The sequence below is a fragment of the Sorex fumeus genome, unplaced genomic scaffold (assembly GCF_029834395.1).
Source record: "Sorex fumeus unplaced genomic scaffold, SorFum_2.1 ptg000098l, whole genome shotgun sequence".
Taxonomy (NCBI): Eukaryota; Metazoa; Chordata; class Mammalia; order Eulipotyphla; family Soricidae; genus Sorex; species Sorex fumeus.
The window spans coordinates 15362259-15375663 of record NW_026606155.1 but is presented as its reverse complement, the minus strand read 5'-3'; the positions used below and the strand labels follow the sequence as shown (position 1 = coordinate 15375663).

The 13405-nt window shown below is 37.8% G+C and overlaps 1 protein-coding gene across 1 annotated transcript in view; it reads right to left on the bottom strand.

Annotated features, from left to right (window-relative positions):
• The window catches only part of CEP128 (centrosomal protein 128), a 512196-nt gene that overhangs the window by 259266 nt on the left and 239525 nt on the right, over positions 1-13405 (bottom strand). The window lies entirely within an intron of this gene.

Here is a 13405-nt window from a genome sequence, read left to right as displayed (position 1 = left end):
GTGGCCTGGTACAGAAGCTTTGATGCTGAAGGCCTTTGGTTCAATCTACCAAGCAGCACTGGAAACAGCCCCTGAGCACTCATCCAGGAGTAACCTGGAGCACATATCATGCCCCCAAGTCAAATTAAATTAAAAGTAAAAGTTGGTTACTGATTTATAATTTTGTAGAATTTCAGGAGATTATTTCTATTTGTTTATATGTGTGTAGATGTCACCACTTTACCAATTTTAAAAAATGCCATATATGGGATAAAGGAGAAATATCAAAAAGAACAAATGGTTAAAATCATCAATCAGAATTGAAGATTTGTCTATTAAACCAAGAATGAGAGCACTAGAAGGAGTCCTGGGGACATTGGTGGAGGAAGGTGAAAGGTTTTCGGTGATGGGTGTGATGCTAGAATGGTGTATGCCTAAAAAAGTATGATTTTAAGGTAGTTAGAAACCCTATTACGTCAATAAAAATTGTTTTTCAAAAAGTTGGTACAGAAATTATCACAATATTCTTGGATTTTCATAACACAGTTGTATAGATTAGTATCTCTGGAATAGAATTTGGCCTATTAAATACAACATTTGTTCTATTAAACTTTTAAACAAAATATAGTTAGTCCCCTAATTTGATATATAAGGCAATCTGGTACAAGTATTTGAAAACCAAAACATCTGAGGAAAAAAAAATTGAGACAGGTCATAAAAGAAAGTTTATCTCAGACATAAAAAAATAAAATTCCTAATTTGGGTCCCTGAGAATGCATATCGACAGGAGTCCAGCAAATTTGAGAATTTGAGTCCAAAGTTTTTCTCTCTGGAAGAGGAAAACAAAGTTAAAAATTGTGAGCCATTATGATACTAAAAGGTAAAGGTAAAGGCCCTCCCGTTGATCATCGATTTGCTCGAGCGGGCCCAGTAACGTCTCCATTGGAGACTTTGTTGTTACTGTGTTTGGCATATTGAATACTCTCGGTAGCTTGCCGGGCTCTCCGAGAGGGGCGGAGGAATCGAACTTGGGTCGGCCATGTTGGCTGCGTGCAAGGCAAACGCCCTACTGCTGTACTATCACTCCAGCCCCTAAACGTTGATCATCGATTTGCTTGAGCGGGCCCAGTAACGTCTCCATTGGAGACTTTGTTGTTACTGTGTTTGGCATATCGAATACTCTCGGTAGCTTGCGAGGCTCTCCGAAAGGGGTGGAGGAATCGAACTCGGGTCGGCCATGTTGGCTGCGTGCAAGGCAAACGCCCTACCACTGTGCTATTGCTCCAGTAATTTCAGAAAATGGGTGGCAAAATAGAAAGTCGGTTTTAAGTCCTGAATTGCCATGATATTAGGAAACTTAATTATTTAATTCATTAATTACATATTTATTCATTAATTTTGGTGGTGCCAGTAATCAAACCCAGAGTTCTTAGGATATTTTAAGTAGCATAATAGAATAGTTTAATATATAAAGTGATACTGGCCCTCAGATCTTCTTACATTGTCTTTCAAATGATTTTTAATAAGATATATACATCATATTTCAAATGAATTTTTAATCAGATGTACTTCCTTCGGCCAAAAGAATCATACAGCAAGTGTACCGATGTGATAGAACAAACAACATCACTAATCAAATTTTGAAAAAAAGTACAGAATAATGTTATAAGGTGATCACCGTAAAGTATGCGAGTATACAAGCTCAGAGCTTTTAAACCCAAAGGGTTCTGTTTAATTAACATGCTCTCTCATTAAAAACAAAGAGAGGGCCTTGTAAAAATTTCCAATTCCAGAATAATAGCATGAGGACCTCTCTAAAATAATTTCAATCTTTATTGAAATGTTTCTTAACTGCTGAAAATTTTAATTTTCCTATTTGGGCGCAACACAATGCCCAGGGAACATTTCACACTCGAAAGTCTGGGGATACTGCCGGCAGTGCTCACGGGAAAGTGGTACAGGAAATTGAAAAAAAAAAAAGAGAGAGACTCCCATGGGAAACACACACACACACACACACACACACACACACACACACACACACACACACCCAGTCCTGTGAGTTCTCTCTCCAAAATATGAAAACTTCTTTTTAAAAGAAGGCTAGATCTCTATAAAACATCTTAAAGCATACAGAAATTTAAAAAAAAAAAATTCTAAAGAAACTACTAAGTCTCACAAAAAAAAAAAAAAACCAGTACTTGGACATTGACTATCCTTCTTTTGACAAGTTTCACTACTCAAAACAGGGATGTGGCCAAGAAGACAGTCCCATGTGTCTTTCCTCCTCCCTCTTTTTTTTTTTTGTCTTTCTTTTGTCTGTTTTGTTTTGGCGACACAATCAACTGTGCTCAGTGTTGCTCTTGGTTCTGCACTCAGGGATCACACCCTGTGGGTCTGGGGGACCATATGTGGTGCTGGGGATCAAACCAATATGCAGTATCAGTTTGGACCCAAGAGATCCATCTTATCCCATTTCATAGTCATGGTATTTAGCATGATGGCATAATAAATAAATTAATTAATTAATTAAGTGTTTTCCCTTGACTCAGGGGCTGGAGCGATAGCACAGCGGGTAGGGCGTTTGCCTTACATGCGGCCAATATGGCCGACCCGAGTTCGATTCCTCCGCCCCTCTCGGAGAGCCCGGCAAGCTACCGAGAGTATTTGATATGCCAGACACAGTAACAACAAAGTCTCCAATGGAGACGTTACTGGGCCCGCTCGAGCAAATCGACGATCAACGGGAGGGCCTTTACCTTTACCTTTTACCTTTACCCTTGACTCAGAGCTCTAGGAATGTCCATATAACCTCAAAGATTTAGATAACTGGGGAGTCTGGCTTATGGATATAGCTTCAGCAAACTATGTGTGTGAGTGGAAGTGAGACAGAGGGAAGGGAGTGTGATGGCCTCAGAGAGGAACTTTCAGCCCCATCCACTGAAATCTAAGAATGGAGAGAATATATGTGGAGTTTTATACAAATTAAGCTCTATAAGAACTCTATGGCAAATGTTTCAGGTTGACGATATATCTGGCATGTCAGACAGATCTGGCATCTCAGACTCTAAACTGATTAGATGCTCCCCCTCTCAAAACTTTATACTCCTTTTCTACTTGCTATTCATTTGTGTTGTCACAGCTCAAGGGAAATAACCCCACAACCCTCTAGTTTCCTCTAGGCTGGCAAATAATCAAAAAGTAGCAGAGAGGAAGATGGAAAAATAATAAAGGATTTAAGTAATAAATAGCACAGTAGGTAGTGCATTTGCCTTGCACGCGGCCAACCTGGTTGCCCCAGGTTCAATTCCTCCGCCCTTCTCGGAGAGCCCAGCAAGCTACGGAGAGTATCTCACCCGCGCGGCAAAGCCTGTCAAGCTACCCGTGATGTTTTCGATATGCCAAACACAGTAATAAGTCTCACAATGTTACTGGGCCCCCTCGAGCAAATCGATGAACAACGGGAGGACAATGACAGTGACAGAGACTACCTATAAGTAAATAAAAAGCCCATAAACACTAGATAATTCATCCAAGTAATTTCCTTAAAAAAGCTTCAACTAAAATTAAAGACTTCTAAGAAGCTGTGAGGGAGGTCAGGTATGGAGGATATGAATAAAGATACAGGAAAACATACATAGATATGCATATATATAGACATATAGGTATAACTACATAGATATACATATCTATATATATCTATAAATATATATATGAATATAATAAGATAGTGAAAAATACCCACATCTGCAGATTCAGTTCTGCCTTATCCACTATAACAGCGAAGGTTAGATTTTTCCCGAAACACTAGGAGACTCCATACCATTGTTTCCTTAATGCATGTAAAATGTCTTTCATGAAAGGCAACCTCCATGCCATCTGCAGAGCCCATAAAACTAAGGACATATTTTGTAGTGGCAAGTTTTTGAGTCTCTAAAATATGCCTTAGAATAAACTTTTAATAGTAAAGTATTTCCCTAAATCCGTGAACCATAATAAATTACTACAGCTGAGAAAATTACGAGAACCCTTAAATTTCCAGAACCAGATAGAAGTACATGTAATCTGGGGACTCGTTACTTGTGACTGAATAGGGGGTGGCATAATTAGGATAACAGATATTTAAACTTCAAAAAAAATGCTAGTAAACAAAAAAAAATTTCCATATCGTGAGTAAACGGAATTTAACTCAGGAGTTCAAAGTTGTCTTAAAATTTGAAAAGCAGCTAATGCACTTCACCATATTAATAAGAACAGGGAAGCCCTAAGAGATAGTGCAGTGGGTGGGGTGCTTGCCTTGCACATAGCCTATTTGGGTCCAATTCCTGTCAGCACATATATCCCTGCTCCCAGAGCCCTGCCAGGAGTGATTCTTGAGCAAAGACCCAGGAATAATCCCTCAGAATCACCAGGTGTGGCCCCCAAACTGTGGGGGGAGGGGGCACTCTTAGGGAGAAAAGTCACATCCTGTTAGATAAGCCAACAGAAAATGGTATATGTAAGTCAATGAGAACACTGAGATGGGCCAGAGAAGAAACTTAACATTGATGACCCACAGCACACTCCCAGCCAGGCATCCTACAAGGCATCTCCTCTTATGAGAAACAGAGGGACAAGCACAGGTCAGTCACCAGTAACCTCTGAGCAAACTCTAGCTCATTATATCATCATCATAATGCCTTAATATATCAAAATTATGTTTACTGGCACCAAAACAGCATTATAGTTACCATAGTAACCCATAAAAGTGTCCAAATATGGCCAAGATCTCAGATTCCAGCTATTCCCACCCATTTAGGAAGGAAAGTGGGAGGGAACAGGGAAAACAAGAAGTAGGAAACCACAAAAAGAAGTTAAGCAGGAGTGGGAGAGATAATGCAGGTAAATGAGATACCTGTCTTGCATGTGTTGAGCCAGGTTTGATGCTCAACACCAGTGTGCCCCTTGGGGAACACAAGGAGGTATGATAAAAATAGCAAGTGTGTTTCCCCTTAGAACCCCCATTTCCTGAACTTGTGGAAGTGTCTTTTTTTCCTTTTTGGGTCACACCCAGCGATGCACAGGGGTTACCCTGGATCTGCACTCACGAATTACTCCTGGAGGTGCTCAGGGGACCATATGGGATGCTGGGAATCAAACTCGGGTTGGCCACGTGCAAGGCAAACACCCTTTCTATAAAGGTCTATAAAGAAGACCACACCTTCTACAAGACCATTGTCGATGATTTTAATGCCAAAATAGGACCAAGAAGATCAGTCAAAGAACTCCACATCGGCACCCATAACCTAGAATGGAACAAACAGGGTGAGAGACTGTCTGAGTTCATCATGTTGACCAAGACTATCCATGGTAACTCGCGGTTCCAGAAGGCCAAATCTAAACGCTGGACATGGGAGTCTCCCAGTGGACATTCCCACAACAAAACTGACCACATCATATTCAATCAACAGTTTTGCCTGACCGATGTCGCTGTTGCCCCAAAATTCCAAACAGGATCGGACCACCGTCTCCTTCGTGCAAAATTCTACTTCACAGAGTGGGGAGAAAGGACTGCAAAGTTTAAGAAGAGAACTCCCAGAATGGCTACCAACTGGGAGCTCTTTGGGACTATTGCTGTAACATGGGAAGATGCCATTGACGAGGAATACGATCAACTGATTCAGCACCTCCATGATTGTGCGAGGAATAGCAAGAGAGAGATAGACACACAAAAAAATGCCTGTCTTCGAAAACTCTTGAGCTTATTCAACAACGTGGTTTGGAGCATGCCTCAGGCAACCGCAAGAGAACGTCCAAGCTCTCAAAGCAGTGCAGAAATGCGATAAAGGAAGACCTCTAAGAGAGAAGAGCAGCAGTGCTGGTAGATGTGGCAGAAGGCAGGAAAAGCATTCGTAACACCTGCCTGTCCTTCTATAAGACCAACATAGAAAAATATAATACAATAAAAACATACTGAAAAGAAAAAAAATAAACAGACCTTTGCATGGTTTTGCAAATTATAGGCATCATACAAGAAATTTTTAATTGTTCCATTAAATCTTTTAATTACTAAAAGTAATTGAAAGGGACAGCAAGGTGCAAAATCTAAGACCAATACATACAAATTGCATTTTATACACTTCTTCTAATGACCAACTAAAAGTAAAATTAGAGAACAATTTACCTAAACATCAGAAGAATAAAATACTTAAATACTTGGCAATACATTTTTTTTAAGTATAAAGCTCATTCTAAAACTACTAAAAAAAAAAACCTTTGTGGAAAAATTGAAAGATAACTACTTAAAACATCCCATGTACATGGATCACAGGAACTAAAACAGTCAAGATAGAAAATCTCCGCACAGGGGCTAGGAGGCAGCTGAAAGGATTGAAGCACATGATTTCAATGTGGGAGCCCCAAGATCAATCTCCAGCATGGCATAATACCCTAATCACAGAGTTAGGAATAATCTCTAAGTACCTGTGATGTGAAAAGAGAAAGTAAAAGAGAATGAAAGGAAAGAAATAAAAACAGGAAAAAGAAAAGCTCCCAAAAGGTGGATATAGAGTCAACAAAATCTCTTTGCTATGTCTACTGTGAAGAAATTTACCAGCTGCTCCTAAATTTCATATGAATAGTCAAGTGAACTAGAAAGGTCAGGAAATATGTTAATAATAAAAAAACAATGCTGGGTCATTCACCCATTTCAAAGCTTCTTATAAAACTTTGGCAATCAAGAATACTGGCATAAGGAAAGACATACAGGTCAACAAAATAGAATTGAGAACCCCCAAATAAATCATTTTATATGCAAATATATATTAATATGAATCTGTATTTAAATATGGATATATTTAATATCCAGACATAGAGTATTAGGGTTGACCCATATATCACATCATATACTGGTAAAAGGAACATTCCTTGCAGAGCTTAATTCCCGGTACCACATGATCCCATGAGCACTACTATTTTAGCCCTACTGGCCCCTGAGTACTACAAGGATGGTCCTTGCGGTCTACCAAGTATGAATAGCACTGCATTGCTGGGCCTGAGCATTGAACTACCCAACCTGCCTGACTTAAGTATCAACAGAAGTGGTCTTCAGGCCCCCTGGACATTGTTTAATAGTCCAGAACATGCTTTGCAGGTATAAACTCCTGGGCTCAGACACTGCACCCAAAAGATACAGAGCAAGTAAGGAGAAGAGACAGAGGGGATATAAAAAAAAAATTATGTAAAAATAATTATATCCCATCCATAATTATCCTACTTAAGAAAAACTCTCCTGTACTATAAAATTTCTTATAAAAATATTGTATAAAATTATAAAAGAAATAAATGTTATCCTAGGTAAAATCTAATACAACTTATTATCAGGATATCTATAGTGCAAGAAATGTTGAAAGGAGCTCTTCACAGGAAAATATAAAGCAAAGGAACAAAAATCCTTGAACATGTTCATAATTAACAATATAGAATCACAAATGAGTATAAAACGAGAAAAAATACAAATCAAAAAGAATAGAAAAAAATCTATTTAGTCAAAGACTAAATTAATCCCAGCACAAAAACACAATTTGAGATACAGAAGTACCGATAAAATTCTATGGTGACCACAACACCAAGATCTGGTGTAGAGACAATTAGAAGAAAAACTGAAGAAACTGAGAAATCACCAGTGGTGGAGGGGGAAATCCAAATATAAATATAAAATCAGACTGAAACTCGTGGAAAAAGAAACAAGAATGCAAACAACCAGTATGGAGATTTCTCTAAAAATTAAGTATTGACCTTTCATATGAACCATCAATTCAATTATTGGCATCTACTCAAAAGAACCAAAAATACTATTTCAAAAACACACTGGCAGTCCAATGTTCATTGCAGTGCTATTCACAACTATCAAGATATGGAAAAGAGCCAAGCAACTGAGAACAGCTAGAGAAACTATGGTATATTGCATAAGAAAAGACAACTCAACTATAAGATATAATCAGTTAATTCACTGCAATATTTACAGAACTAAAGTGAGGGCTGGAGCGATAGCACAGCGGGTAGGGCGTTCGCCTTACACGCGGCCAACATGGCCGACCCGAGTTCGATTCCTCCGCCCCTCTCGGAGAGCCGGTAAGCCACCGAGAGTATTCGATATGCCAGACACAGTAACAACAAAGTCTCCAATGGAGATGTTACTGGGCCCGCTCGAGCAAATCGACGATCAACGGGAGGGCCTTTACCTTTACCTTAAAGTGAAGTATCAGGACAGGAGACATGAGGGGGCCAGACCTTGAGAAATTGGTGGAGGGACTTTTAACAATCTGGTGGTGGGTGTGGTACTGGAACATTAGAAGTCTGAAACTCTATTGGTAATAGCAGAGCAAATCACTATGCCTAAATAAAATCATGAGAAAAAAAGACCATGGCACATCAAAGCTGGCAATACATCAAAAGGATCATACGAATGATCAAGCAGGATTTGTTCCATTGATGAAAGGATGGTTCAACATAGGCAATTTGATGAATGTTATCAACTATATAAAAAAAGGATAAAAAATCACATGATCATAAAGTTAGACTATGGCTCATGCACACAGATCTCACATGTATAGTCCTGGGTTTAGATCCCAGTACCATGTGGCCGCACTTTCAGCACAACTGGGTGAGCCACATTGGCCTCTAAGTACCACTGAATAGGTGGCTACTGTGGCCTTCACCAACATCAGTGTGGTGGCTCCTGGTTTTCCCCAAGCACCACAGTGCCAGGCTGTACCATCTGCCAGGAATTACCAGGAAAGGCCACAGGTCTCTCTGAACATACATATATATTATTATGATACATTTACTAAATATATTCATTAAAGTATAATGTTTATACATAATACTAAATACAGACTTGGAGCGATAACACAGTGGGTAGGGCATTTGCCTTCACATGGCCGACCTGGGTTTGATTCCTCCTTACCTCTCCAAGAGCCCGGCAAGCCACCGAGAGTATCCCGCCCAAATGGCAGAGCCTGGCAAGCTACCCATGGCACATTTGATATGCCAAAAACAGTAAGAACAAGTCTCACAATGAAGACATTACTGGTGCCCGCTTGAGCAAATCGATGAACAGCAGAGGGCAGTGCTACAGGCCAATACTAAACATATGTTAAATATACTTATTATCTTTAATAATATAAATATTTTAAACATATGATCATATATATCAGTGGGGCCAAAAATCATCTAACAAGACTCAATATCCATTTATTTTTTAAACTCATAAATTGGTAAAAGAAGGAAATCATACTTAATATAATAGTGAAAGACTGAAAGCTTTTTCTTGAAGATCAGGAAAAAGACAAATATGCTCACTTTGAACACTACAGTTTTGAAAGTCTTAATAGGAGCAATTACATGAGAAATGGATATAAAAGGAATCCAAATCAGAAAAAAAAAAGGTAAAGATAATATTTTATGTGGGTAGCTATCATATAAAAAGATAAAAAAGAAAGATTGTACCAAAAATTATTAGAAATTATAAATGAACATAGAAAAGGGGGGTATACAACATCATTGTCACTGTCAGTGTTCTCCCGTTGTTCATCAATTTGCTCGAGCAGGCCCAGTAACATTGTGAGACTTGTTACTTAGTTTGGCATATCGAATACGTCATGGGTAGCTTGCCAGGCTTTCTAGTGTGGGTGAGATTCTCTCAGTAGCTTGCCGGGCTCTCTGAGAGGGGCCAAGGAATCGATGGTGGAGGAATCAAACTTGGGTCGGTCGGGATGACTATATTCAAGGCAAACGCCCTACCTGCTGTGCTATCGCTCCAACCTGTACAAAACCAATATACAAAAAAATTCTATACAGAATTAAAACATGTTCCAAATATATAATTTATAATTACATCAAAAAGAATAAAAGACATCAGTAAAGGAGGCTAAAGACATGCCATGAAACTGTAAGATGTGGTTGAAATAAGCAGGATGTGCAGTGCGGACAAGATACTCTTTGTAGCTTGCCAGGATCTCCAAGATACATTACATAAAAATTAATCCAGATCATTTAGTCAGTAATTTTAGATTTATGTCAGTCAGAAAATGATTCTACCATTTTTTAATGCAAGTCATTGATTTCTTAACTGATTTCACTTAGCAAAGTAAGAACCAACCTAGGCTAATACTCCTGACTTTCTACATTAAAATCACAGTCTGAATCTATAAGCTATACCTGGCGGTCACCTCATCAAACACTTTGATTTCCTCAAGAAAAATAAATAAGTTCAAAGTTCCCAGCGAATATCATATGATTATTGTTAAGATGCAAGGGGGCGGGGAGGAAGAAGAGGTTACATCTATACTTTCTGATAAAAAAGTTAACTCTATACTTTCTGATAAAAACATATTTTCAAACAAGTTTTCTTGCTATTTATTTTAGTGACTGAAACAAATATACATCTTTATCCTTCTAAATAAAAGCATTCTTCGAGATTTTCATAATAATTTTCAATTAAAATATCTGTGGGAGTGGCTGTATGTCCTTTCTGAGGAACACACACACAAACACACACACCTTAGAAATCATGAATCCTACAAAGTGAGGACCTGACACATGTGACACACACACACACATTTAGAAATCAGGTATCCTTCAAAGTGAGGACCTGACACATGCAACTGAGGGCAAAATAAGATCTATTAAGTTCTCATAATGAAGTAATACCTTGAGATTAATAAAACAGAAAAAGTGATGTTTTGAAAATAAAAATATGAGGTTTATCATCATTATAGTAAGAAAACTTAATAAAGATTCAATAGGTTCCAACTTGAATATTGTGATTTGGCATACAGATATATAATAGCAGTTTTGAAAGTTAGCGCAAGTGACAAAGCATATGCCTAGCATGTGTGAGTTTGATTCCAGGAAACACAAGTCTCCTGAGCACTGCAGGTGTAGCCCTGGCAACCCCTGAGTCTCATCAGGTGTGGTTCTCATTTTAAAAAAGTAATCTGAAAGAAGAAGCATTAGAAGAATGTATAAATGTCACCCCTAATAAATATTCCTAGTCATTAGTGGTTCTAAACAACAGCTCTGCAATGACATTCTAGAAAGCTACAGGCTCTGATTCAGTACCACAAACTTATAAATTATTTCACTACGTGGCCTCAAGGATCTCAGTACTAACTAGTCTGTCTCACATTGTGAGGAAGTTAAGCAAAATGTAAATCTATAACCTTCCTTTCCACATTTCAAACGTGAACTCCCTGAAAACGAGATTAGATTTTCAAAAATGGTTTCATTACTCTCTGCCAATAGAAATAGGCTAAAAATTATTTCCTCAAGGGTTGCTCTGGGACTAGGTATTACTTAATACAATTACAAATTATTAGAATTGACATACATATTACTACAAAGATTAAACTGCTATATGAGCACCAGAGAGACAACTATCACTTTTTAACAGAGAAAGAATTGGATGATTCTTAAAAAAAACATAAAACGTATGCAGAGTCTGAAATGTAAAAGAGATAATCCTGAAAGAAGGCACAAAATATAATCAAATATGTACTGAGAAAAGGTATAGATTCATGGTCAACTTACAAGAGACAAAAGGCTAAATTAAATTAGAATTTTTAACTTCTTACTAATAAGACCAATGTTCTAAAAACATGCAACTACTAGATGACAAAGTTTACTTTCAGCTGGTTTGCAGCAAAGAGACATTTATAAACGTCAAAATGCAATATAACAAAATGTCAATGAAAACATAATTTTTTCCTTGAGAGTTGTCACTCTTTCATTCTATTTTACTATTTGCATGAATACAAATATATAAATCCAGTCTCTTAAATCTACTCTAAACAAATTAGTATCACATGCGTAATAACAAAATGCAAGTAATAGTTTTTTTCCTGTGTTGGAAATCAACAGAAAATTGAGAGGAGAATGGCACTTTTCATGTGGTTTGTGTTCCTGGCTCTTTCTCTGAACTTCAACAGGTTCCTACCAAATGAGAAGGAAACCCTGGTATTTTCAGGTCTCTGGAATCTCAAAAAAAAAAAAAAATTCTGTGCTCTTATTACAAAATGACTCAATTTTTAAAATATTTTCCAGCAATTCAATTGTTTTAAAAGCCGCATGATCCAAACAAAATGAGTCCTTGGGGATCACCAGTTTCAAACATCCAGTTTAATCTGTTCATATTCAGCAGTTTAACTGCAAATTTAGAAAATAAGTTCATATTTTCAGTTTTTCAATACTTTTTACCTGTTCCATCCTCATCTCTGACCTGTGTTTACTGATATTTCTGAGATGGGAAAAACAAATCTGGTTATACCATTATTCTATTGGTGATATTTGAAAAAATCTTAATCGCCTATCCTTATTCTAAAGGGCTAATATTCTTCTAAGAGGAAGACACAGTGTACACAAGCAAGCTTGCATTCCATTTCTCTCTCTCCTCCTCTTTCCTTCCTCTTCTCCCTCACCTCCCTTTCTCTGGTCCCACATGAAAGGATTCCATCCACAAATCAGAAAGGTGTGTCATCAGAACCTGCCTGTTGCTTTGTTCTTAAATTCTGGATTTCTAGCCTCCCAAACCAGGTAAATGTCTGTTACTTCAGTCACTCACTGTCACTATCACTGTCCTTTGGTTGCCCATTGACTTGCTCGAGCGGGCCCAGTAACATTGTGAGACTTGTCACTGTGTTTGGCATATCAAATACATCACGGGTAGCTTGCCAGGCTTTGTGGTGAGGGCGAGATACTCTCGGTAGCTTGCTGGGCTCTTTAAGATGGGCAGAGGAATCGAACTCAGGTCGTCCGTGTCGGCCGCATGCAAGGCAAACACCCTATCTGCTGTGCTATCACTCCAGCCCACAGTCACTTAGTCTGTGCAATTTTATCATGGAATCCCAAGCAGACTCCATATAATATAACCTATGGCTTTAGTTTATTCCTAGTAAGCTTAAACCCAGTGCTATACAAAATTTGAAATATTATATTTAGGAACTTGTTTTGAATTGAATATGAATACAAAATATAGTATTAATCCTATAAAACATAATAACACCTTGCAGAAACTTAACCAATCATCAATTATGAGAACCAGTGTTTTATTAATTAAATTCCCAGCACCTACATCAAGCATCTTGAAGAAATAGCTTGGACCGCAGTACAGGAATAACTTTAACAATTCCAAATATAATTAGCTGACAAAGCTATTAATCATGGTGCAAACACCATTCTATAAACCACTCACAAGAGCATCTTAGAGATTACATAATAAGCTCATTTATTTAACTACATCAACAAGTATTGCTAAATAAACCAAAATAGGGAATTTCTAAATAAGGCTTTTAAAAAAAAAAGGAATGAAAGAAACTTTATAGTTGACAGCTTACAATTAGCTGGGAATATTCACATGGATCCAGTAAAACAATAAAAATTATCCTTT